The sequence below is a fragment of the Enhydra lutris genome, unplaced genomic scaffold (genome assembly GCF_002288905.1).
Source record: "Enhydra lutris kenyoni isolate GAN:26980312 unplaced genomic scaffold, ASM228890v2 scaffoldscaffold14, whole genome shotgun sequence".
NCBI lineage: Eukaryota > Metazoa > Chordata > Mammalia > Carnivora > Mustelidae > Enhydra > Enhydra lutris.
Genome location: NW_019154098.1, coordinates 40,577,739 through 40,603,543, shown reverse-complemented (window position 1 = coordinate 40,603,543; position 25,805 = coordinate 40,577,739). Strand labels below are relative to the sequence as shown.

At 39.7% G+C, this 25,805-nt stretch overlaps 1 protein-coding gene across 1 annotated transcript in view; it reads left to right on the top strand.

The window, feature by feature from the left end:
- The first annotated feature begins 214 nt into the window (after nt 1-214).
- The window catches only part of LOC111146606 (carboxypeptidase Q), a 496,537-nt gene continuing 470,946 nt past the window's right edge, over nt 215-25,805 (top strand). Inside the window, exon 1 of the mRNA XM_022502233.1 lies at nt 215-327. The gene's annotated coding sequence lies outside the window, so the exon portion shown is untranslated. The remainder of the gene's footprint in view (nt 328-25,805) is intronic.

Below are 25,805 nucleotides of genomic sequence, written 5' to 3'. Positions count from 1 at the left end.
GCCACCCAGGCCTCCGGAGAATAAATAACGGTTTAAGTATCAGTGTTCGGCATCAAAGCGTGGGGTTTCCAGACTTCCGTTTGCCAGGGTCAGAGACAGGCCCTAATCTTTAGGTTCTCCTTTCAGCCTCACTGCCCCTTCCTTCCCCTAGCTGCACAGCCACTCATTCAAGCACATGTCACCTCTGCCAAGTGTTTCCCCTTACCTGAGGCTCCACACTTTCGGAAACACTCTCCTGAGTCTCCTCCTTTCCTCCATAAACAGGCAAGGGCCAGGGGCCAAGGGCCCAGCAAGTAACCCAATTTTCCGACGGGCGCCAGAACTAAGGTGAGCCCTCCAGTCACCTGAGCCTCAGAGGCCCTCTAGCGAGCCCCCGTGACCCCCTCCCCCGTCCCCCGCAGTCCCCTGTAGCTCCGGCCCCCTTGCCCCCCAGCCCCTCCAGCTCGCCCCGCCTGGCCTGGGCGCCACCGCGCAGTGGGGGCAGGGCCGCAGTCACTAGACGGCGCGGAGGGCTCCCGGCGGGCGCGTCAGGAGTGTGGCCACCGCCACCTGAAAGCGGGGACGCGAGTCTGGCCCGGAGTACCGGGGTACCGCCGCCGCCGCCGCCGCCGCCCCCGAGGGGCCCCACAGGTGCGTTCGCCGCAGCCCCCCCGTGCCCGCCCGCGTGGGGGTCGAGGCCCGGGCTCTTCCCGCGGGCGGGCTGAGCGACTGCGGGCCGCAGGGATGGCTTTTTAAGTCGCTCCTGCGTGGGAGCGACTGGAGGTGGTGGGGGGAGCGCGGGGGCTGGGACGCCACGGGAGACGGGCGGGTCGTGCGGCTTCCGTGACGAGGGAGGACCGGGCCCAGAAACGGGAAGCCGAGCGCCGGCGTCTGGAGGAAGGAGGACGCGATGGAACGGCCGCGAGGGCGGCCGTGGCTGGGCCCGAGCGGCTCCCCCACGCCCTACGCGTCGGGGCCCAGCCCCAGGCCGCGGGGCTGCCCTCCCCTCACCTGGAACGGGCTCCCGGTTCCCCTAGGCCTCCCGGCCCGCTTTAGCCGAGCTCCTCTGAAGTGTTTCTCCGCCTTTACCTTGTGCTTTCGCTTTTGGGGTGCACGCCTCCGGTCCGCTCAGACTCCCGGGTTCCAGGAAGGCAGAACCTGTCTGGCTGGGGAGGGACTGGGTGGTACGCCCTAAGCAACTGAAGGGATGAGCCCGTGCCCAGGATAGATTTTCCTTGAGTAAGTGAACGCGTGCCCATGAAGGAAGGCAAATGCAGAGTGGAGGCAGTGAGACCCAGGCTTACAGCTGGATGGTTTTCCAAAAAGTTGTGCTACTGTTGCACTCATGTAAACCGAGCCATTCACTTGCAAGAAGCTTTATTTATTTATTTATTTTTTTTGCTGTTTTTAAAGAAAATAAGCACCAGAAGCGCCCCCTCATATTTCCAGTTTGGGTAGATTTTTGTGAATGTGTTGATTGAAATATGCCTAGTCTTTTTCTTGCTTGTGTTTTGTTTTCTGCTGCGGACTTTTGAAGAATCATTGTCACTATAATAGTATTTACTGTATTCCTGAAAGATAAGGGTAAAATCTAAAGGTAGAAATTCGTGACTCGGCTTTTAGTAACTTGTTTGTCAAATCAGACATTTCTCTTGAATTCAGGTTTGGGAACAATCTTGTTTGTTTTCCCGAGGTAGGTACTAGCTGATTCGTGAGCGACTGAAGCAAGCTGAATGTAGCCCAGAGAGGGAAAACGACTTTTATCTAGGCAGATGCTTTGGAAGTAACATAGGCTGAGACCGCTTTAATACTAGGTCACCACATCAGCTCTGCAGGTTCCCAGACTTGAGTTCCAGAAAAGCCAGATGACTTTGGACTTGGCATTTGATCCTTTTAGGTCACAATTTCTTAATCTCCCAAGATGAGGGAGGGTTGGCGGGGTCCCTTCCTGAATTAGATTTCTAGGATTCTCTTTCATCAGCCGTTAAAGGTGAGATGTTTTCCATGACTTCATGGAATTCAGCTCACTTCAGCCTCTCTGTTCGGGATTCTGTAGAATCTTGGCCCTACTTTCTTCTCTGCAAATTACAGCTCATTCCTTATTCTTCTCCACATCTGCTGAAAAAGAATCTGGGAGCTCAAGAAGAGAATAATAGACCCCGGGCTGGTAGGGAGAAGGAGAGGCAAGATTTTCTTCCGCATTGCGGGAGGCTCCTGGGTCTGGGTCTAGCTTGTTTCCAATGCAGCCCAGCCTGACAGTGCCATATATCTCCAGTGTATCTGGGGAATTGTATTACTATTAATTTGCATGCATTTGAAATTAGTTATTATAGATCACAACATTTTGGAGCTGGAAGGGCCTTAGAGATTTTTTTTAATGGCACTTAAAAAGTCATTTTACAAACATATTAAAATATTTTTTGCATGCTACATTTAACAAACACAAAGTCCCAAACGTGTTAAGTAAAATAAAATTAATGTTACCTACTTCAGTTACTTCAAGTCTGTTGGGAGAAGTGGGTCCAAAAGTGGTACTTGGTGAAAAAGACCAACTTTCTTGAACTCTTTTCCCAAAGAGACATTTATGAGGTCATGTGTTGTTCAGGCATTGTCTGTAACAAAAGTTGATATTTATGGGGTACTGACCATGCAGCAAGGACTATTATATTTAGTCTTTTTACTTATATTGCCCCATTTAATCCTTACTACAAACCAAAGAGCTAGGTACTATTGCCATCCCCATTCAACCTTCCTAAATAGAAACTGCTTGGAAAATGGGAATGTCAAGTACTCAAATTATAGACAGTTGGAGGCACGGTTTCTGCCAGAAGCATAGGCAATCTCTGTTAGGAGAGTCTGTGTGATGTTAGAGAATGAGGTCTCTGTGTATGTTTGGGATATGTATACATAAGTCTGGGGCATTGTGGGTAAATGAATTTGGGATGGGAACTTAGGGGGGGAATGATTAAGACTGAATTATAGAGAATTGGTTGTTATATCATTTTGAAAATTACTGAATTCCATTGGGACTCTGGTAGACTCTGATACTTTGACCTAAATGCATATGCATCCTAGTTTTAAACATGTTCAGATTTAACCAATTTAGGGAGTATAAAATGGGTGACATCAAGAGCTAGCATCTGTTTAAGAGCTTTCAACTGTGAGTGCAGAGATTATTATTTCCTGGGCTAGCTTTGTGTCCTTGTTAAGGCTTTGCCTCCCAGCCTCCTTTATAAGAGCAACTCCTATTACAGAAAAAGTACAATGACTATATTCCTGTAATCTAGGGACAAGAATGTAGCACCCTTATAAGTAATTGACAAGAGCAAAGGAGGAAAAGAAGGGCCCGTAAAATAAGTGGGAAATTGTTTTGTTCCGTCTTTATCAGTCAAGTTTAGCTTCATGGAAGGCAGAGACCTATCATGGCTGCTTGAAAAACTAAGAGAAGATGCCAGTTTGATTTAGCTCAGGAGGCTGAAACTTTCTGCCTGGAAGGCTGGTGTGATAGAATAGACCTTCCCATTGCTCACAATATTATGAAAAAAAACATTAAAGCAACAATTTTTATTACTTGCCTAGAGCTACAGCTTTAAAATGTGCTTTCTTCTCCCCTTACCCTCCCTAAACCACTTAGCTTTTAAAAACAACCCATTCATGTGTTTGATTCAGTCAGATTATTAGTCCTTTCTCTTTATTCCTGGGCCCTGTTTCTTTAATGCAGCCAAGAAGTAGGACCCATGTGCTTCTAGGTCTCTGGAATGTTTCTTTAGTTATTATTTTATTTAGCACATGTTCATTTCAGTGGCCATTTATTGAGTATATACTATGTGCCAGATTAAGATGAACAACATACTGAGTTTAATTAGCAAAGTGACCATTCCACAGATAATTACATCACAGGGTGATGTTACAGTGGGGATATTCATTCTCCTAGCAAAGACATATGGCTAGAGATGGGGAAGACTTCAGAGGGCAGGTGAGTTTTGAACTTGATTTTGGAGGCTGAGGGCCAAGAGGAGGGGAAAGGATATTCATTCCAAGCAGAGAGAACCACGTTGGTAAGGACTGGGAGGCAGCGAGTATGAGCGTGGCCCTCCCAGAGAGAGAAATGGGAATTCTGTGTGGCCGCAGTAGAGAGGTCTTGTGAGAGTGGGGCCATGTTTTCTTGACTTTTTCACAGCATGGATCACCTGTTTCAGAGTTCTTTCCAAGCAGAATTTTTATTAGAGGAGTTTTATGATTGGATTTTCTTTAGAGAATAGCTCCAGCAGTAATGCTTTGGAGGACCTGGAGATGGAAAAGCCAGGAGGCCGGAAGACCATGAGGATGCCGTTGCTATGAAATAGGGCAAGGGTCTAAACTAACACAGGTTTGAAGGATATTCAGGTAGTAGAGAAGGTGGGATTTAATGACCGGCTGGATATGGGAAATGAGGGTGAAAATAATGCAGAGGTTTGGGATTTGCTTGGCTGGGAGAGTGGGGATGTCACTGAAGAGACTAATAAATATGAGATGAGGAGGTTCTAGGAAAAAGACCGTGAGTGGAGGCAACTGTGGAACAGCCAGGGGAGACTCCTGGCAAACAGCCTTGGCTATGTCTGCACTGCCACATCATACAGTCGAGACCTGCGGAACGTCACCATGGGTCCTCAGTCTGAAAAGAAAAATCAATTCGACAAATCTCTTAAAAAGAAGGATAAACAAAAACAAAAACAAAAATGCACTGGACTTGGGCTAATGACCCCAGCATTGTATTCCATGTGTTTGTTGGAACTCCAATTCTTATGTAAGTTCCAGGGAAGGAAAAGAAGCTGGACACTCAGAGCGTAAGGGATTACTATGAGCCATCAGAAGAAACCCAAATAGAGCGACTAGACAGGAGTGGCTCAGAGGAACAAAGATAAGCAAACTGCAGGAGTGTAGCCAGGAGGAGAGATCACTGTTCACACAGGCGTAGGGAGACTTGGACTACAGAGAAGAAATTTGAGCTGGCTCTTCCAAATAACGGTACTTCTTTAATGGTAAGAATATCACACGCTTTGGTTTCTTCTCTTACTGAGCTTGTCAGGAAGAGACAAATAGGAGATTGTTCTGAGGTGCTGGGCCAAGGGTTTGATCTCACTTTGCAGAGAAAGTGTTAGGAGGCTTTGAACTAAGGGAAGAATAAAAGAGATAGAGTCAGATAAGATGAGAAGGGTAGTGATTAGGAGGAATTCTCTGAACATTTAATGAGTTCTCTGACAAATAGTTGCGACCAAAGAAAAAGGTGGATTGATACAACATTCTTTTAGTGTTGTGGCATTAGACTTGCTTGGAAAAAAGAATATATTAGCATGGCACCTGATATTTAAGAAGAATTTTTTTTTTTTTTTTTAAAGATTTTATTTATTTGAGAGAGAGACAGTGAGAGAGAGCATGAATGAGGAGAAAGTCAGAGGGAGAAGCAGACTCCCCATGGAGCTGGGAGCCCAATGTGGGACTTGATCCCGGGACTCCGGGATCATGACCTGAGCTGAAGGCAGTCGTCCAACCAACTGAGCCACCCAGGCGTCCCTTTAAGAAGAATTTTTACATTTGATTGTTATATGAACCCTCAGAAGTAGGTGCAGCCAGGCACAATTACCTTTCTTTTAGAAACTACAGATCTGGGTATTAAGCAGACTGTAGTTTGCCCTGGCTCCCCTGGCTGGCAAGAGCACCGAGCCTTCTGAATTCCACTCAGCTGCTCTGTGTATTGTATCAGAGCCTTGCTTTGCCTTGAAACTCTGACCTTTTGTAGTGCGTCCCCCCACACATCCCACTATGTTACATCATGTAAAAGTAAAGCAGATGATATTTGAAGGCCAAAAAGCCAAGATTTCTCGGGAGGGAGGCAGTGATAGGAAGCATCTTTAATACCAATTCTGCTGTATACTGTGGGGATGGTCGTGAATGGTTGTATAGAGAGAATATCTGTGGAAATCTAATGATACTTTCACTGCAGTAGGAGAATCTACAATATGTCTTATGCTTAAATCTTCCATGAGGCAAATAACCCCTTTATAAAGTGAACAATTAATCACTACTTAATATATTGTCTAGAGAAATCCAGACTTTGAAATATGGGATTTGCTTAAAGCAAGACACATCGATCGGCAGGGCGCTACGTCTACGTTGATTGTATTATATGTTGAAGACTTTCTAACTTGAGTATCATTATGGAAGAAATGGGGATCTGGAACTGGATCCCTTAATCACTAGAGGCCTTTGCACATAATGATTTGCCGTTGAATCCTTTACTGCTTACAGAGCATGGACAAGTAGGACATTGGGTAGGGCGAAGCTCAACTGCCCAGCACTGGCACTGCCCTGGTCTGATGGTGGGACGCACAAGAGGCAGTCATGAGTGTAAATGGAAACAGAATGGGCCCAGTTAGGGAAACCAGAGACTCTTATGGGCCTTGAATTCTACATCATTATTAAGATGAAATCAGGTATAATTCCAAGGAAAGATTATTATACCAGATCCAGGTTGTTTTATGTTGATGAAAAATAAAAGCTATAAGGAAAACAGAATAGTTGTGACTTTTTATGGGCCAGCATTTAGAGATACTTATCCTCAAAATATATAAAGGAAATGGTCAGAAGTGTGAGAAGATGACCAGTTTGTAGGAATACCTTAAGGTTGGGATGCCTGGGAGGCTTATATGGTTAAGGTTAAACATGTGCCTTCAGCTCAGGTTGTGATCCCAGCGTCCTGGGATCGAGTCCTGCCTGCTTCTCTCTCTGCCTGCTGCTCTCCCTGCTTATGTGCTCTGTCTCTGACAAATAAATAAATAAAATCTTTAAAAAAAAAAAAAGGAATGTCTTAAGATCTGTTGTTAGATGGTAAATGAAGTAGACACAAAAGACAAATGGTAAGATTTGAACAATCTAACTAATTAAGTTGAAGAATATAATTCATAAGGATGAACAGGGATATAAGAAGTTCAAATAATATGACATACTTAATAAGATAATATAATTATTTATATGTGAATATATATTTGTGTGATGTATATATGTACACATTATATCTCTCTTATTTTTATTATATCTGGATATACATATATTCTCTTATTTGTGGAAAATTCATTTCTTCCTTGGAACATTTATGAAAGATTGTTGAAAAAAAGTCAAATGGAGATTGCAGTGAATTCTAGAGTCTTGCTGGTCTAGTGCTTCAGTCCTCTGGTTTAGCCCATGTTTTCAGTTAGCTTGGGAATAGGTTGAAATGACAAAAAGAAAATATCCTCTCTCTTTCATGATGCTGTCAAGGCACTCACATACTCATCTTCCACCTTCATATATATTCATCCTTTTTGTGCCCAGAACATCATTTTGAGATTCTGTTACCATGATCAAAATATATTGGGTCTGTGTTATCTATGACTAATCTGAAGATGCATTTGTTATATTTGATTAAGTGTTGTAAATCATTAATGCCATGTGTATTATATTGAAAAGTTTACCATCTCAAACATCTGGCTGTTCTTTTATAGGGTTTTTCTTTTCATTAGCTTTTCTGAGTAAAGTTTACAGAAAACTAGGGGCCATTGGAGAGTCACCAACCCCAGTTAAGTTCTTAGAGATGCAGAGGGCAAATCCTGGAAGTCTGCACTATTCTGACATTTCATTACTCAGCCTAAATTTTAGGGTACCACTTAAACACATCACTCAGTAGCACCCATGTTCTCTAGAGTTTAATGGTTAAGCATATGGGTCAGTTTCCTGTATTCAAATTTCAGCTCTGCCACCAACACCTGTATGACCTTGGACCAATTACATAGGGTCTCTCTGCCTCATTTTCTTCATTTGTAACATGAAGATAATAATTATAACTGCTTGTGTCCATGTCCTATTCCCTGGAACCTGTGAATGTGATAGATTATGTGGCAAAGGAGAAATAAAGTTGCAGATGGAATTAAGATCGCTAATTATCTGACCTGACAGTAGGAAGATCATCTTGGACTGTCTGGGTGGGCCCAATTACCAGTGGAAGAAGCGGCAGAAGAAGAGTCAGAGAGTTAGGGAGGTGGGACTGTGGAAGACTGGCTAGGGACATGCAATGTTGTCTGCTTTGAAGATGGCGGAAGGAGGCCATGAGACAAGGAATGTGGGTGGCCACACGAAGCTGGGGAAGGACAAATGTTCCCTGCTAGAGCCACCAAAAGGAATGCAGCCCTCCCACCACTTTGATTTTTATCTGGTGGGTCCCGTGTTGGACTTCTGACCTACAGAACTGTAGGTTAAAATTTTATGATGTTTAGGCCACCAGATTTGTGGTAATTTGTTACAGCAGCAATAGAAAAATAATGCATTTTCCTACAGGCTTGTTGTAGGCTTAAGAAATGTAAACATTTAGGATAGACCTGCCACATGGTAAGTGCCCAGTCAATATCAGCCACTGTTGTTATTTGTTTTATTAGTTATTAGTTGGTAGTTTAGTTTCCCTTCTGTCTTTGCTCCTTTGTCGTACTTGTTTTATGATTATCCAAAATTTTTAGAATCCCCTGTGCCCTCAACCTGTAGCCTGATGTGTTTCTCACTGTCATGGTAGTCCAGACTCAGTGTCCAGCAGTCTGTCCAAATGACCACATCGGTATCCTTACCAGTTTATGGCTCTGGTGCCTTCTGCTCCAGGTGAGTAGATCAGATCTGGGCTTTACCCTGTCTCTTCAGCATTTTAGAATGGTGGTTCACTCTGTATCTGTAGTTCCCTGCTAGGTCCCAGGACAGTTGTTGGTTTTCAGTTTCTTTAGTTTCATTTGTTGTTGTGTAAGGACAGGAGTGACGACTTTCAAGCTCTTCCGTTTTGGGGCTGAAATCCGAAGTGAGGGCAATGCTGTCCTTAACCTGTGGCTTTAAGGAGCTCCTTTGTACTCAAGAGATCTTCATCTCCGCACTTGATTCTCTCTGATTTCTCTTCTCTGGTTTTTAACTCATCAGTGACATCCCCAAATATGCTCTCTCTGTGTTTCGTCCTGTGGTTAATGGGACCTCAATCAGTGGGATTGTTAGGTAATGTGATGTGTCTGAAATACAGGGTACAGAACAGGCTCAAAAGGGAGTTAACCCTTTTCCTCATCCTCCAAAATTAATAAGCCAGCAAATGCTGTTTATGGCTACCAGTTATAGCTCCTAAATTTTTCTGTCTCCCCCTCTTACCATCCTTTCTGTCATTGCCCTAGTCATACCCCATATTGTCTCTTGCCTTTCCCAGGCAGAATCTTTTAAACCTCTTTGTCCTCCACGCTGCCTCAAGAGTTGGATCATAGGCTGAATCATATTACTTCCCTTTTCAAAAGGCCTCAGGTTGGAGAAATTGCCTATGGAATAAAGTCTAAACACCTATTATGGCATTTAAGATTCTTAAAAATCTGGCATGAACTATATTTCTGGGTGCATTCATGGTGCATTCACTTCCTGTGTTAGGTTGCTAGGGCTGCCATCACAAAATACACAGACTGGGGACTTAAACAGCAGAAGGTTATTTTCTTGTGGTTGTGGAGGCTGGAGGTCTGGGATTAAGGTGCCGGCAGGTTTGGTTTTTTCCCAGGCCCCTCTCCTTGACTTGCAGATGGTTTCTTCTTGCTGTTTCCTCACAAAAGCTTTTTTCTGTTCCACATATCCCTGGTCTATCTGTGTGTCTGAATTTTCTCTTCTTATAAGGATCCCAGTCAGATTGTATCAGGGCCCACCTTTATGCCCCCATTTTAACTTAATGATCTCTTTAAAGGCCCTGCCTCAAAATATAGTTATTTTCTGGGGTACTGGATTAGAACAGGACTTCAATGTATGCATTTTGGTGGTGGGGGTGGGGAGGGCACAGTTCAGCCTGTAACACCTCCCATATTTCTCCATGTATTCTGTATGTATATGTATCCAGTCTCATCATGAGTGCACATCATGACCTGGGAAGAGTTTAAAAAATACTCATTCCTAGGTACCCCCTGACTGTAGGCCCTGAGTGAGTGTGAAAAGAGACTGGAAATATATTTGTTGTGCGCATGTGTGTGTATTTAAATTTCTTCCTAGTGCTTTATAACACCCTAGCTTCCCTAGACTTTTTACCGTTTCTGGGGAATATATTATAAATGTTCAGACCTTCGCTCATGGTTGTTCTTTAATGAGAAACACCCTTCCCACTATACAGCAATGAAAATGAATCTATCCTCTAAGGTTGAGCTGAAATACCATCTTCTCTGTTATTTCTTCCTTATTCTCTCCTGTGATAATCCTGCTGTACTTTATCATTACTTTATTGTAAGTACATGAGAATTTATTTCCTTATGTATGACAGTCATTTGCCGTCCTCTTTCACTAGCTTCCTGAGGCCAAGGATGACATATTCCTTCTTTCTGTATATCGGAAATATTTGCAGTTGCTGTAGGCATAGTAGGTAATTAATCAATGTTTGTAGTATGAATAAGTGAACTCATTAATAAACGATCACAATTTTTATGGCTTTTATACAGTGAAGACCATTGCATAAGAAATGAACTTATCAAATGCAAAACAAGTGGCAGGATTTTTATTTTTGACTAATTCTCGAAATAATTGCACCACCTAAGACCTGATTTCTGGGCAGGGATCTAGAGTCTGGCATTTTCTTTTTGTTAGTTTTTCAACAATGACTAAAACTTCAACACTATACTTTCTAGAGCTGGAGTAATCACTTCACAAATCACTTCTCCAAAGCCTTTCTGAACCAGTGCAGGCAGTTGCAGAGATTGGCAGAAGAAGGACCGACCAGGATGGAAGGGGGAAGAAGGACTCTGCTTTGGAAACACAGATAAGTCTGTGGATGTGGAAATTTACAAGGCTCAGGGAGCCCTGAGACATCTTTAGAAGCCGAGCCCAGCAGAAGAATGGGAGGCTGTGTGCTGGCTTGGCATTGGAGCCTGTCTGGCACAAACGACACTGTAAACAACTCTTCAAACATTTGCATCTGCATACATGACATTAGATTTTCAAAATGTCCAATTAAACACTTGTCAGTGGAAGAAATGTTTGTTTCTGCAGCTGACCTGGTGTCAGCCTGGCCTTTCTGATGGGGAAGCTCTTGAGCGGATAATGTTGCGAGCTCTTCCTTTCTGGACCTGATCTTGTCCCTCTTGTTTTGGACAGAATTCTTCTTGAACGCCATGGGACCTGTGCCAAACTGTGGACCAGGGGATTAGGTTAAGAAACTGAAGAAAAATATTGAGGCTGTGAGTGCTTCTCAAACCCAGGAAAACCTCCTCGGTGCTTTCATTTCTTTTGCGTAATTCTAAACGCTTTGTGCTTGGAAATTTATAAAAGTGATGGCAGCTGAGAGAAAGAGAAAAGGGCAATGCTGCTATGTAGTGTTTTGTTTTTTAAATATCATTCTCCTAACGGCTGGATTAATTTCTTTTCAACATTTCAACAAGTGTATTTTGAAGGATTGTGGTAGTGGTATTGTATGCGTCTGTGTGTACAGTGTACAGATGGATGTTCTGTCCTTGTTGATAGAACAGAGACGCTCAGCTGTAAGTTGCTGTGATTGGCCTGGCAGTGAAGGTTTTGGACCTATTATACAGAAACACAGGGCAAGAGAGGCAGGAAATAAGGGAGAAGAATTAAATTTAGGACACTTGTTAGAAAAGCTCGAGTTGTATACAGAGATAGAGAGCTGTGTGACCTTAAGCAAATTTCCCAATACTGGCCTCAGTTTCTTAATCTGTAAAACGGGATATGCTACCAAAAACATCAAAGGTTATTGTCAAGATTAAATAAAATGATTGCTGTGAACTGCTTACAGTGGCCCTGCCACATTGTAAATGCTCAACAAACGTTAGGTAATAATGAAATATTAACTCTTTAGGCAGAGGAAGTTTAAGCACTCCTGTGTGGTGAAGAGAAGGAACCAAAGAGTGGGAGAAAAATTAAATCATTGGTGTAGTATGAATAGAAAATTTGGCTTTGCAAAGGAGGGTGTGCAGTTCTTTCACTGGAGCATAAGCTGATTTGGGCTGTATAAAAGGATAGAAAAGTTTTGAGGTGAGGATGAAGAAAGCCTAGCCTCATCTCATGGTTGTAATATTGTATCCTGAGTTATGTGGAAGAGGAGATCTTTCACTGAGCATGTGGGGAATAAGGGTGGAATTTGGGGCTTAAGGAGAGTGGAAAAACTCTGTAGCAGCTGCAGTGGGGGAATTTGATAGGGGTCAGCTGAAGATAAATGTGAGAAGTGCCAAGCAATGCCAAACACCCGGCTGGGATCAGACACCCTTAGATTATAATGGAGACATATGGTATGATTAGGTAAATGTTGATGGTGGTATTATGGAGCAAGCAAGCACAGAGAAAATTCAAACTTAGTTTTGAGAAATAAGGTGGGTGAGGAAGAAAGGCAAAGGCAATCTACAGTGCTAACGAAAGCATTTTTGGAATCACCACCAAGTAAGGTTGTGAGCCAAGATTAATCTTTAATGGTGAGTTGGGTGGATAGAATTATAGTCAGACTGGAGATGAGGAGGTGTCTTCTTTGTTTGGGCTGCTGTAACGAAGTGTCATAGCCTGGGTGGCTTATAAACAATAGAAATTTATTTCTCACAGTTCTGGAGACTAGAAGTCTGAGATCATGGTGCAAGCATGGCTGGGATCTGATGAAGGACCCCTTCTGGGTTGCAGACTTCCAACCTCTCATTGTATCTTCAATATAACAAAAGAACTCTGTAGTATCACTTTTATAAGGATTCTAATCCCATTCATGAAGGCTCTAGCCTTATGACATAATGACCTTGCAAATGCCCCACCTCCTGGTACCATCATGTTAGGGTTAGGATTTCAACATTTGAATTTCCTGGGGGACACTTTCAGCCTGTTGCAGAAGACTCTTCACGTAGCCAGCCAAAACCAGAATCTAGCTGCTACTCTGTGTTGCACATGTGCTGAAGACACAAGAATAAAGGAAACACAATTCACTTTAAAAAGCTCAAAAGCATTTATTGAGCTTTTACTACATACTGGGCAGATAATCCATTTAACATTGATCTTTCCCTTGAAAAACTTTTAAGGCTAGTGACATAATTTGGTTAATTTTGACTTAGGCTGTGGTAAACTTCGAAGGAGGTAAGCATAGGGTGCAGGGATATCATTGAAGAGGACATTCGGCACCACCTGTGAGAAGAGAAGTCAAGTTAGGTATAGCATCCTGGAAATGATTGTACCTGAGCTGACGCAAGATGGTTGTAGGAGAGTGGGGGTGAAGAAAGGTAGAAAAGGAGAAGAAAAAGCAGACTGAGGGGATTATTTTGGCCAGGGCAGATAAGAAAAGATTTCAAAGAGAAGGTGATAATTCAGATGTATTACATATAACATTATTGCTAAGTCAGAGAAATAAAGAAGATCAGAATTAAAGTGGTGAAAATGTTATTGATAGGGACAAAAAGAAGAGCTGTAAGAAGATAGAATAATGATATTTAGTGGCTGACTGAATAAATAGATGCTTTTGTACTCTTGAGCCTGAATGGTAGGGACAATTATGGTTTCATTCACAGAAAGAGGGAAATCCTCTTTCTAACTTAGAGATTTGGGGGAAGTTGATAAGTTTGGTGACGTTGAATCAGAACATTTGGTTGTAAGTGAAAGCAATCCATCTATAACTTCTATAGATTATAAAAAAGAAACTTCAGGAATATAGCTGGCTTTAGACATGGCTAGATCCAGGACACAAATGATATAATATGGGCCCATCTCTATCCCAAATTGTCTATCTTTCAGCTTAGCTTGTCCTGTCCTGCTTGATTTCATTCTGCAGATAGGTTTTTTGTGTATACAGTAGGCAAAATGGGTGCCTAAAGCTCGAGATTCACATCATGGCAATCTCAGTGGGAACATTTTTTTCCCCACATGTGAGCACTTTATTTTACCCTTTCTCAAGTATAATTTTAAAAAACACAAGTTACTACAAATGTTCAATCTTCAATGTAGTCTGGTTGAGGGACAGAAATACCATAATTGCCTTCCAATAATTTGAAGTTATGAATACATGTATTTTCTAAATTTATTTTATTTTCATCCATCTGGGAAAATACTAAGTTCCTCAGATTTTTATCCCTTCATATATTTATACCATTTTAATCAGCACCCCATTCATCAGATTTTTCTGTTATTTTGTACTATCAGAAGACTCAAGAAAATCCTGTTTTTAAAATTGTATTTGCTTTGTCTTCATTTGCTATCACATTTACTGTAATTAGTGCAGTTAATACAAATAATTCAACCAGCATTTATTCCCGCATTATTCCAAACACTGAAATATGGAGGAAATCAGAATACATAGAAACATAAAACAAAGCTCCTTTCAAGGCAATCATGATCTACTGTCAGAGACAGAAATGCAGACATAAAATTAAAATAAACTGCAGTGGCCCTCAGGAAGAAAATGAGCAGAAGGCTCTGAGAACCGAGAAAGCAGAGACCCTTGCTCTTGCTTTCTTGGAGGGAGGCCTCAAGGGCTGCCCTAAGATAGGACAGAAAAGGTACAGTGGTAGATCAATGTGCAGAATTTTGGGGGAGAAAGAAGGGGAGTCAAGCTGCCTGTCAAGTTTGGAGCATTTGTATTCCCTGTTTCAGAACTAGGGAACCTTGAAGGAAAGATCTTAGGGAGAAGAGATTATGTTAGGCTTTGAAATCATCCATAGATGGAGATACCTAGCAGGCATTTAAGAATGTAGATCTGGTTCTAGAAGACAAAAGCAGGGTTTAGGACTAGGTGCAAAGAGACACGGTATATGATTAAGTTGGGTAAGAAAAGCAATTGGGGAGTAGAGTAATAACCAAAAAATCTACTCTGGTAGATCTTAGAGGCAGCTAATGTAAGCGTAATAGGAACATTTAAAAAACAAATCCCAGTGATAGAAACACATTTACCTCACATCCTTTAGCAAGGAGAGGTTCTTTTTTAAAAATATAGTTAAATTAATTTGTTGATTTTCATTTATTTAAAGTAAACAAACAAACAAGCAAACAAACAAAACCCAAAGAGTTCACACATTTCTCTCCCCCCTTTTCCACCCTTGCCTCTTGCAACCAACAGTCTGTTATCTGTATCTTTGATCTTGGTTTGATTGATTGATTGATTGCAAATAGAAGAGAGATCATATAATATTTGTCTTTCTCTGTCTGACTTATTTCACTTGGCACAATGCCCTTGAGGTCCATTCATGCTGTTGCAAATGGCAAGATTTCATTTGTTTTTATGGCTGAATAATATTCTCTTCTGTATATGGACACCTTGATTTCTTTATCCATTCATCTCTCCATAGGCATTTAGTTTGTTTCCATATCTTGGCTGTTGTAAACAAAGCTGCAGTGAACATGAGAGTGCATATATTTTTTTGAGTTAGTTTTTTTTTTTTTGGATAAATACTCAGAAAAGGAATTGCTCGATCATATGGTAGTTCTATTTTTAATTTTTCGAGGAACCTCTGTACTGTTTTCCATAGTGTTTGCACCAATTTACTTTCTCATTAACAGTGCACCAGGGTTCCCTTGTCTCCATGTCCTCGCCAAGATTAATTATTTTTGTCTTTTTGATAGTAGCCATTCTAACAGGTATTAAGACATACATATCTCATTATGATTTTGAATTATATTTCTCTAATGATTAATGATGTAGAATACCTTTTTCTGTACCTCTTGGTCATCTGTATATCTTCTTTAGAAACGTGTCTACTCAGATCGTCTGCTCATTTTTAAATTAAGTAATTAATTTTTAATTGTTTTTTTTGTATTAATTGTATTGCATTATATGTGTTCTCTATGTATTTTGGATATTAGCCCTTTATTACATATATGGTTTGCAAATATTTTCTCCCATTTAGTAAGTTGCTTTTTCATTTTGTTGCTGGTTTCCTTTGCTGTGCAGAAGCTTTTTAGTTTGGTATATTCCTACTTGTTTATTTTTGTTTTGTTACTTTTCCTTTTGGCGTCAGATTCAAAAAATCATCATCAAGACCTATGTCTAGGAGCTTACTGCCTGTTTTCTTCTAGGACTTTTATGGTTTCAGGTCTTCAAGTTCTTAAATTCATTTTGAGTTAATTTTTGTGTGTGGTGTAAGATAGTGGGCCCAGTTTCATTCTTTTGCATATGGCTGTGCAGTTTTCCCGGCACAGTTTATTGAAGAGACTGTCCTTTCCCCATGATATATTCTTGGCTTCTTTGTTGTAAATTAATTGACAATATATGTGTGATTTTATTTCTGGGCTTCTCATCTGTTTCTTTGATTTGTGTGTCTGTTTTCATGCCAGTAACATACTATTTTAATTACTATAGGTTTGTAATTTAGTTTGAAATCAGGGAGTGCAATGCCTCTAGTTTTTTCTTCTTTTTCAAGATTGCTTTGGCTCTTTGGGGTCTTTTGTTTTTCCATGTACATTTTAGGATTGTTTGTTCTCTTTCTGTGAAAAATCCCATTGGAATTTTGAGAAGGATTGTATTGAATCTGTATATTGCTTTGGGTAGTATGGATATTTTAACAATATTAATTCTTGCAACCCATGGGCATGAAATATATTTCCACTTGTTTGTGTCTTTTTCAATTTCTTTCATGAATGTCTTGTAGTTTTCAATAGATAGGTCTTTCACCTCCTTGGCTAAATTGATTCCTAGATATTTTATTTTATTTTTGATGTAGTTGTAAATGGGATTGTTTTCTTAATTTCCCTTTCTGATATTTTGTTATTAGTGTATACAAATACAACAGAGTTTTGTTTATTGATTTTGTATCCTGCAACTTCACTGAATTCATTTATTCTAACAGGTTTTTGATAGAATCTTTAGAGTTTTCTTTATATAATATCATGTCATCTGCCAATAGAGACAGTTGACTTCCTCCTTTTCAGTTTGGATGCCTTTTATTTCTTTTTCTTGCCTAATCAGTCTGGCTAGGACTTCCAGTACTGTGTTGAAACAACTTTTATTTGCAACATCCTTATATTTTAAAATATATTTTATTATTATTCAGATGTGAGGAGCCGTCAGATCAGGAAATGATTGCCATTGGAAAGCTATTCTGTTACAGTTCTTAAGAGGAGGGGCATGCCATGCCATATGGTGCTACCTAAGGAAGCACCAGGGTCAGGTAGGAGGCAGAGAAGTGACAGGAAGTCATGTGCATAAGACTGTATTGTAATTTTGGTGAGAAAGAATGGGTGAGACAAAGTAAACAGGCTTAGGATTGGTTTGAATAATTTTAGTGGGCTCTCAGGTATATGGACCATCTCAAGTTGTCTGGTCACTGGCCCTGGGTTGATTACGGCAGGGAAATATTGGCTGAGCAAGTTTGGAGGTTGTAAATGTGATTTGGAGGATGGTTGGAGGGTATTGGTTTAGGTTGGTTGGTTTACATATGAAAGGAGTGTTCACAGGGAAGTCTGTGAATCAGCTAACCTTGGAAGGGGCAGTTCCTCCTGATCAGTGAGGCCGAAGATGTGAGAGCATCAGGAATATAGAAAATAGGAAAATGTAGTTAATATACCATATATCATTGTTGGTGAAGATTCTGATTGGCCTTACTTGGACCAGTCTGTCTCAGTAGTTTGGATGTGGAGTGATTGACAGTCAGCCTAGACCAGAGTGTGGGGGTCAGGGTGGATGAGCTTAAAGAAAAGAGAGGGGCACCTGGGTGGCTCAATGGGTTGAGCCGCTGCCTTCAGCTCGGGTCGTGATCTCTGGGTCCTGGGATCGAGTCCCGCATCAGGCTCTCTGCTTGACAGGGAGCCTGCTTTCCTCTCTCTCTCTCTCTGCCTACTTGTGATCTCTCTGTGTTGGGTAAATAAATAAAATCTTAAAAAAAAAAAAGAAAAGAAAAGAAAAGAGAAAATGGGGATGTATGCTGAGAAGTAAAAAACCATAGCTACCATAGTCTACCATGATATGACTGTAGCCATTTTAGTTGAGGTAACCAATTCAATTGTGGCTCTGGGCTTCTAGATTCCAGACAGGTTAGTTTTGTTTAACAGCTTTCAGTGAACAACATGCACTGCTCCTTGGCTTGATGTCCTTTTTTTTGTTTTTTTAAAGATTTTATTTATTTATTTGAGAGAGAGAGAGCAAGCGAGAGAGCACATTAGCAGGGGCGGGGGGAGGGGCAGTGGATGAGGGAGAAGCAGGCTCCCCACTGAGCAGGGAGCCCCACATAGGGCTCCATCCCAGGACCCCAAGATCATGACCTGAGCCAAAGGCAGATGATTAACTGACTGAGCCACCCAGGCACCCCTTCATGTCTTTCTTCTTCCTGCTTTTCTACAAACCTGTAAAGTTCTTGAAATTCAGTGTCTAAATATGAACTCATCATTCATGTTTTCTGATCCCCTTGACTAGGTACCAGTATTTTCCTCAATGCCTGAAACAGAAACCTTAGCTTTTTCTTTGACTCCCCTCCTTCCCCTTCTGTCAAATCATCTGTCTTCTGAAATCTCTCCTAGATTTACTCCTTTCTTCCCCATGTTCACCGCTGCCTTTCTAGTTAGGATTTTTATCACCTTTCTAGTCTCTTCTTTTAAATCTGTCTTTTAAAATATTGGCAGATTTATCTCACTGGGAAAAAATCACCCCCACCCCAATATAAAACCCCCAATTATTTGAACATTACACAGAGAGAATGGTGTGTATGTAGTACAAGGGTGAATGTCTGAAGATCTAAATTCAAGTCACTCCATGTTTAACTCTGCATTTCATCAAAGATATTTGGTGGCTTAAATGAGGAAATGCATGTTTGAAAAATCTTTGTAAACTGTAATATAGTTGAGATGATGGTGATTTCTTTATTTCTTCTTCTATGCTGTGTGAATTGAGTCATTTTCAAATTCTGATTTTCAGCTTTATCCCCTCTAAGGGAATTCCTCTCTGTCTGAATTCATTTCTATCTTTGTATTTTTTTACTGTTTCCAGACCTGAAATGCCCTTCTTTTTGCTTTCCTCTCAGTCAACTAAAACTTAATTATCTTTAAAAGCCTGACAGAAGTCCTGCCTCTCTTCTGAAGTCCTTTTTAATGATACAGATCACCCATATCCTTTTTTTTCTTATACTTCATTTTCACTGATTAATTTACTCTTTGATTTTTGCTTATCTTTCAGTCTCTATAGTATACTTTATACTTCTGAGGGCAGGGATCTTGACTTTCACTTCTTCTGTACCATGTATAGTTCTGGTTGTGTAGTTTTTAAATAAATAGTTGCTAATTAATTAAATGTTGGTTGGGAAAAAGTACTAATCTGCAATAATTGCACCTTGGATATACTTTGTGAGCTTCTCTTTTCCTCTTGGGAAGAAATAATTGTGGATTGATTAGACTGACAGATGCAGAAACAATTTAGCCCAATTTAACAAACCCTTCTTGAGTTTCAGAGCATATGGGAAAGTGCTGAATAAATGTTCATTTGTTCACTTATTCAGTGAACAGATATTTATTGGATCTCCACTGTTTTCCCCACACTGTGTGAGTTATTGTAATACATGTGTGCTCTTAGACATTCAGACATTGAGAATCCAAACATGAATCTGCCATGGTCTTCATCTTCAGTTTGCTTTACTTATATGACCAATGATGGTACCATTGGATGATTATAGGCTTTACAGAAAAGTAAATGCCATGCTGTGGATACACAAAGAAAGAAGTAATTAATTTTGACTTGGATAGTTTTAGAAAGGATTCACAGAGGAGGTAATATTCAGGAAGAAAATGAAGCATGAAGAGAAGTAGTATTGACACTCATGTTTGCTTTGTGAAAATTTTGTACTTTACACAGTGTGTTTTTAAAAAATTGACATGCTGGGAAGTTTCCACTTCTGGAAAGATGGAGTAGATGTACTTTTTCCTTTTTATCCCCCTAAGTATAACTAAAAACAACTGAGAACTCTTAGGGAAAAATATATATGAAAAACATAAGAAGACTCTGAGAAGTGGGAAGAAGGCAGACTTGCTAGGGACCATGGGACCTGAGTTCTTTGTTTTTTTTTTTTTGTTTTTGTTTTTTTTTTTTTTTCATCATATACCCCAGACTTGGAGCTGAAAAAGCTGGCAATTTGGAAATGCCAGTGAATATAGAAAAAGAAAAAGAAAAAGAAAAAAAATCCTAACAAAAGCCTGCTCTCTGTAGCCAATGGACCAGGACAGGATAGTCTGTCAAGACAGAAAACTTAGAAGGTAACCATTCTACTCTAGTCAGATACTACAGAAAAAAAACAAAACAAAACAAAACAAAACAAAACCAAAAAACTGTGCCTCCACTGTGACCCATGCCAACAGAAACTGAGTGGGTAGCTTAGACTTTTGTCCTCACAAGGCTGTTGCAGGGTATCCCAAACCTTTGCCATGGTGGTGTCAGGGAAGATTAAGTAGGGAGCCAGGACTTTTCATATATCCAGTACCCATCAATGAACCTCCCCACTCCCACCTTTGCAGTAAGTAGAAACCAGGTGGGGAGTTTGGACTTATGGTCCAGTTGAAAATAATGCACCCTCCTCCCTCTTCCCTGATGGCATGGTCTTAGAAGAGATCTAGGGAAAGTCAGGACTATCACCATTGCCAGCAGTAATGAGATCATCCTACTGAATTGTCAGTGAAGACCATGTGGGGTGTCTGGAACTCCCACCCTCACTCAGAGTTTATAAGGAGATCCTCTCTTTGAATGTGGGGAGCCCAGACTGCCACCTCCAATGGCAATGTTGAGGCAGCAGCACCCCTACCTACTTCTACTACTGTGATGTTGGAGAAAACCAGCTAAAATAGAAGGTTTAAATAATAATCCAGAATCTTAAAACATAATGTAAAAATGCCTGTGTTTCAAATGAAAATCATAACAAAAGAAAATCAACAGTAAGATGATAGAAGTTTTAGAATTTAGAATTATCTGACAAAAAAATTTAAAATAGCTAAATAAAAACGCTTTAATGAGCAATTACAAACAGCTTGTAACAAATGAAAACATAGAAAGCCTTAGAAAAGAAATAGGAAATCTCAGCAAAGAAACAAAATATAAAAAAGAATCAAATGGAAATTCTACATCTGAAAAAAAATACTATAAATGAAATGAGAATCTCAGTGAATGGGCTAAACAGTAAAATGGAAGGGACAGAAGGAAAAACAGTAAACCAAATGATAGAGCAGTCTGACCAAAAGAGAAAAAATAGATGGCAAAAAATTGAGCAGAGCCACAGGGAGCTATGGTACTGTAAGAAAAGATATAACATTCATATCATTGGAATCTCAGAAAGAAAAGAGAAAGAAATTAAGGTTGAAAATAACCCTCAAAGAAATAATGGCTGAAAACTTCTCAACTTTGATAAAGACATAAACCTTGAGATTCAGGAAGCCAAGCAAACTTCCAGTAGGAGAGGAGAAACCCAAGGAGATCTCTGCCAATACACCACATAATCAAATTTCTGAAAACTAAAGGCAAAAAAAAGCAGCCAGAGGAAAATGACACCTTACCTATAGGGGAAAAATAATTAGAATGAGAGTGGATTTCTCATCAAAAGCCATGGAGACTGGAAAATGGTTAGCACAGTATTTTTCTGGTGCTAAAAGAAAATAACTGTGAACCTAGAATCATATACCCTGCGAACATATCCTTGGGACAAGGGGAAATCAAGACATTCTCAGGTAAAAGAAAACAACCTTAAGCAAATCTGCCCTAAAAGAATGGCTAAAAGAATTTCTCTCAGCAGAAAGGAAATGATAAAAGAAGGAACCTTGGAATATAAGGGAAGAAAGAACCTGGTAAGCAAATATACTATTAAATTTGCTTTCCTTTTTTTCCCTGAGTTTTCTGAATTGTGTTTGATGGTTGAGGTGAAAATTAAAATACTTTTTAAATGTGATTCTAGATATGTGTGGATAAAATATTTAAGGAAATTATACTATAAATATGGAAGGGTAAAGGGATGTATTAATAGGAGGTAAGTTTTCTATATTTAAACTGGTAAAATGATGATACCAGTAGACTAAGGTGTTTTATATATGTAATGTGATACATAGAGTAGCCACTAAAAAGAGTTATGCAAAGAGATATACTCAAAAACACTACAGATAAATCAAAATTGTATTCTAAAAAATGTTCAAGTAACCCACAGACAAGTAGGAAAAAACAAACAAACAAACAGCCCTAGAGAAACAAATAACAGAGAGGAAAAATACAAAACCAAAAGACTTAAGATCTAATATATCAATAATTACATTAAGTAAATGCTATGAAAACATCAACTAAAAAAACATATTGGCAGAGTGGATTAAGAACATACCCAACTATATGCTGTGTATAAGAAACTCATTTCAAATATAGTAACATAGCAACTTGAAAATAAAAAGATGGGAAAACATACACAGTTGATTCTCCTTATTTGTGTTAGCTAATTAAATCACTGTGAACACTGAATTAGCAAACTCTGAACTGCTCCTAGGGCAAATGCAGAGTTAGGCTCCTGTGAGCCTCTGTTCACATTTTTGTCAACTGGTCAATACATATTCTTGTTTTATATGCGTTTCTGTTTAAAGATACTTTATTGGGTGAGTATTGTTGAGTCATTAACTTTGAATTCAGTGCCAACAGCACTGTGAGTCCTGTCTGATTCTAGCACACATTTCTCTGTAAGGCACCAACAGCCTTCTTGCTCTTAGGAACTGGAAACAGTCCTTCAGTGCTATGCTCAAGGCCGGCCATGTTAAGCAGTGAAATAACCAACAAAAAGCAAAAAATGGGGAAAATGTGGTGCTAGTAGATTGTGAAAAGCATATTTGGTTTTAGCCTGAGAGTTGAAACAAGAAGACAGAGTGATTGCCTTGTTTGATTTTAGCTGGGAATATGTGTGTCAGGCAACTCAAACTTTTTTTTTTTTTAATTTATTTATTTGACAGAGAGATCACAAGTAAGCAGAGAGGCAGGCAGAGAGAGAGAGGGGGAAGCAGGCTCCCTGCTGAGCAGAGAGCCCAATGTGGGGCTCAATCTCAGGACCCTGGGATCATGACCTGAGCCGAAGGCAGAGGCTTTAACCCACTGAACCACCCAGGCACGCCGCAACTCAAACTTTTTGCTGCTCTGTGCATGTCCATGAATGACTTTAAAAATATTGCTAGTATTGATTTTTGGGATATAAATACATTTTAGTGAGTGAGTAAATTAGCAAATATGGAATCAATATATAATGAGAACTGGCTAGATCATTACAAAGATTAACCAAAAAAAGCAGAAAAAGCGATATTAATACCAGGTAAAGTAAACTTCAGGGCAAAGAAAATTATCAGAGACAGAGAGAAATGTTATATGATAAAAGAGTTAATCCGCTAAGAAGATAGAGCAATGCTAAATGTGTAGGTACCAACAAAACAGCTGTAAAACCTGTGAAGCGAAAATTGGTAGAAATGAAAGGAGAAACAGACAAATTCAAAGGATACTTCAGTATCCTTCTCTCAGCAATTAATAGAACTAGAAGGAAAATCAGCAAGTGTATGGTAAAACTCAGCAGCTCCACCAACCACAGTAATCTAATGGACATTTATAGAACACATCACTCCATAACAGCAGAAAAATGTTCTTTTTAAGTGCCCATGGCGGGGGGAGGAGGGAAGTGCCCATGGAGGATTATACCAAGACCATATCTTAGGCCACAAGACAAACCTCAAAGTGTTTAAAATAGTTGAACTCCTACAGAATTTTTTTTTTTTTACCATAATGCCATCAAAATGAAAATGAATAGCAGAAAAATAACAGGTAGATCTACAAATACTTGGAAACTAAACAACACACTTTTAAATAATGTGTGGGTCGAAGAAGTCTCAAATTAAAAAAAGGTATCAAAGAGGATAAAAATGAAAATGTCAAAATTCATGGGACACAGCTAAGGCAGTGCTAAGGGGAAGATTTGTAGTGCTAAATGAATACATTAGGAAAGAGGCAAAGTTTCATATTAATATAAGCTCCCACATCAAGAACCTAGGAAAATAAAATAAAAGTAAACCCAAAGCAAGGAGAAGGAAGGACATAGTAGCAGAAATCAATGAAACTGAAAGCAGTAAAACAATAGAGAAAATTAAGGAAACAAATAGTTGACTCTTTGAAAAGGTTAATAAAATTGACAGTTCTCTAGCAAGTCGGACAGAGGAAAAAAAGACACAAATAGCTGTATCAGGAATGAAGCAGGAAATCACCAATTGTAGACACCAAGAGGTTAATAAGGGACTACTACAAGCAATTCTATATACATAAATTTGACAGTGTAGTTGGAACAGACCAATTCCTTGAGAAACACAACTACTACAACTTACCCTGAAATAAATAATTTGAATAGCCCTATAATGATTAAGGATATTGAATTTATAATTTAAAAACTGCCAAGAAAGAAATCTCTAGCTCCAGATGGTTTCACTAGAGAATTCTACCAAATATTTAAAGAATTGACACCAATTCTATATAATCTAATCCAGAAAACAGAAAGGGGGGAATGTTTCTCAATTCGCTTTATGAAGCTAGTATTACTGTGATGCCATATGACAAAAACAGTACGAAAAAGAGAGCTACAGACCAGTGTCCCTCATGAATATAGATACAAAAATTCTTAACAAAATATTAGCAAATATAATTGAGCAAAATAGAAAAAGAACTATACATGATCACCAAGGGGGGGGGGTTATTCCAGGAAAGCAAATCTGATTCAGTATTTGAAAATCAATGTAATCTACCATATTAATAGACTAAAGAAGAAACATCACATGATTCTATAAATTGATGCAGAAAAAGCGTTTGAGAAAATTCAGTACCCATTCATGATTAAAATTCTCAGTAAGGTAGGAATAGAAAGGAGCTTCTTCAATTTGATTAAAAAAAATGGCCACAGAAACCTATAGCTAACATTTTACTGAAATGAACTGATGCTGAAAAACTGAATGCTTTTTCCCAGAGATGAGAATAAAGTGTGAAGAATCCCAGTCTACTTGATTTCAAGCCTTATTATAGAGTAATCAAGACGCTGTAGTGTTGGTGGAGGGATAGACACATAGATCAGCTGAGCAGAGCAGATCTTAGAAACAGATCTATGTAAATGTGTCCAAATGATTTTCCACAAAGGTGCCAAAGCAGTGCCATGAAGGAAAGCTAGGCTTTTCAACATGTGGTGCTGGAGCATTTGGACAGCATCAGCAAAAGATGAACCTTGACTTAAGTCTCACATGTTATGAAAATTAACTCAAAATGGATCATGGACTTAAATGTGAAATGTAAAACTATGAAACTTTTAGGAAAAGACAAAAGAAAGTCGTTAGGATCTAGATCTAGGTGAAGAGTTCTTAGACTTGACACCAGGAGCATAATCCTTAAAAAGAAAAAAGTGAATAAGTTGGATTAAATAAAAATTTAAACCTTTGGCTCTGTGGAAGACCCTGTCTAGAGAATAAGAAGACAAGGTAGAGAATGAGAGAAAATGTTTGCAAATCACCTCTCTGAGAAAGGACTAGTTTCTAGAATATATAAACTCAAAAAAGTTAACTGTTAGAAAGCAAGCAGTCCAGTTTGAACTTGGACAAAAGAAGAAACATGTTACTGGATAAGACATACAGAAGAGAAATAAGCACCTGGAAAGTCGTGCATCATTTTCCATTAGGGGAATGCAAACTAAAACCAATGGGATAGCACCATACACCGATCACAATGAGTCAAATAAATAATAACACGAAATGCCAGCAAGGATGTAGAGAAGCTGGATGACTCATACATTGTTGGTGAGAATGTAATTTCCGGCCACTCCGGAAAAGGGTTTGTTAATTTCCTTAAAAAAACTAAA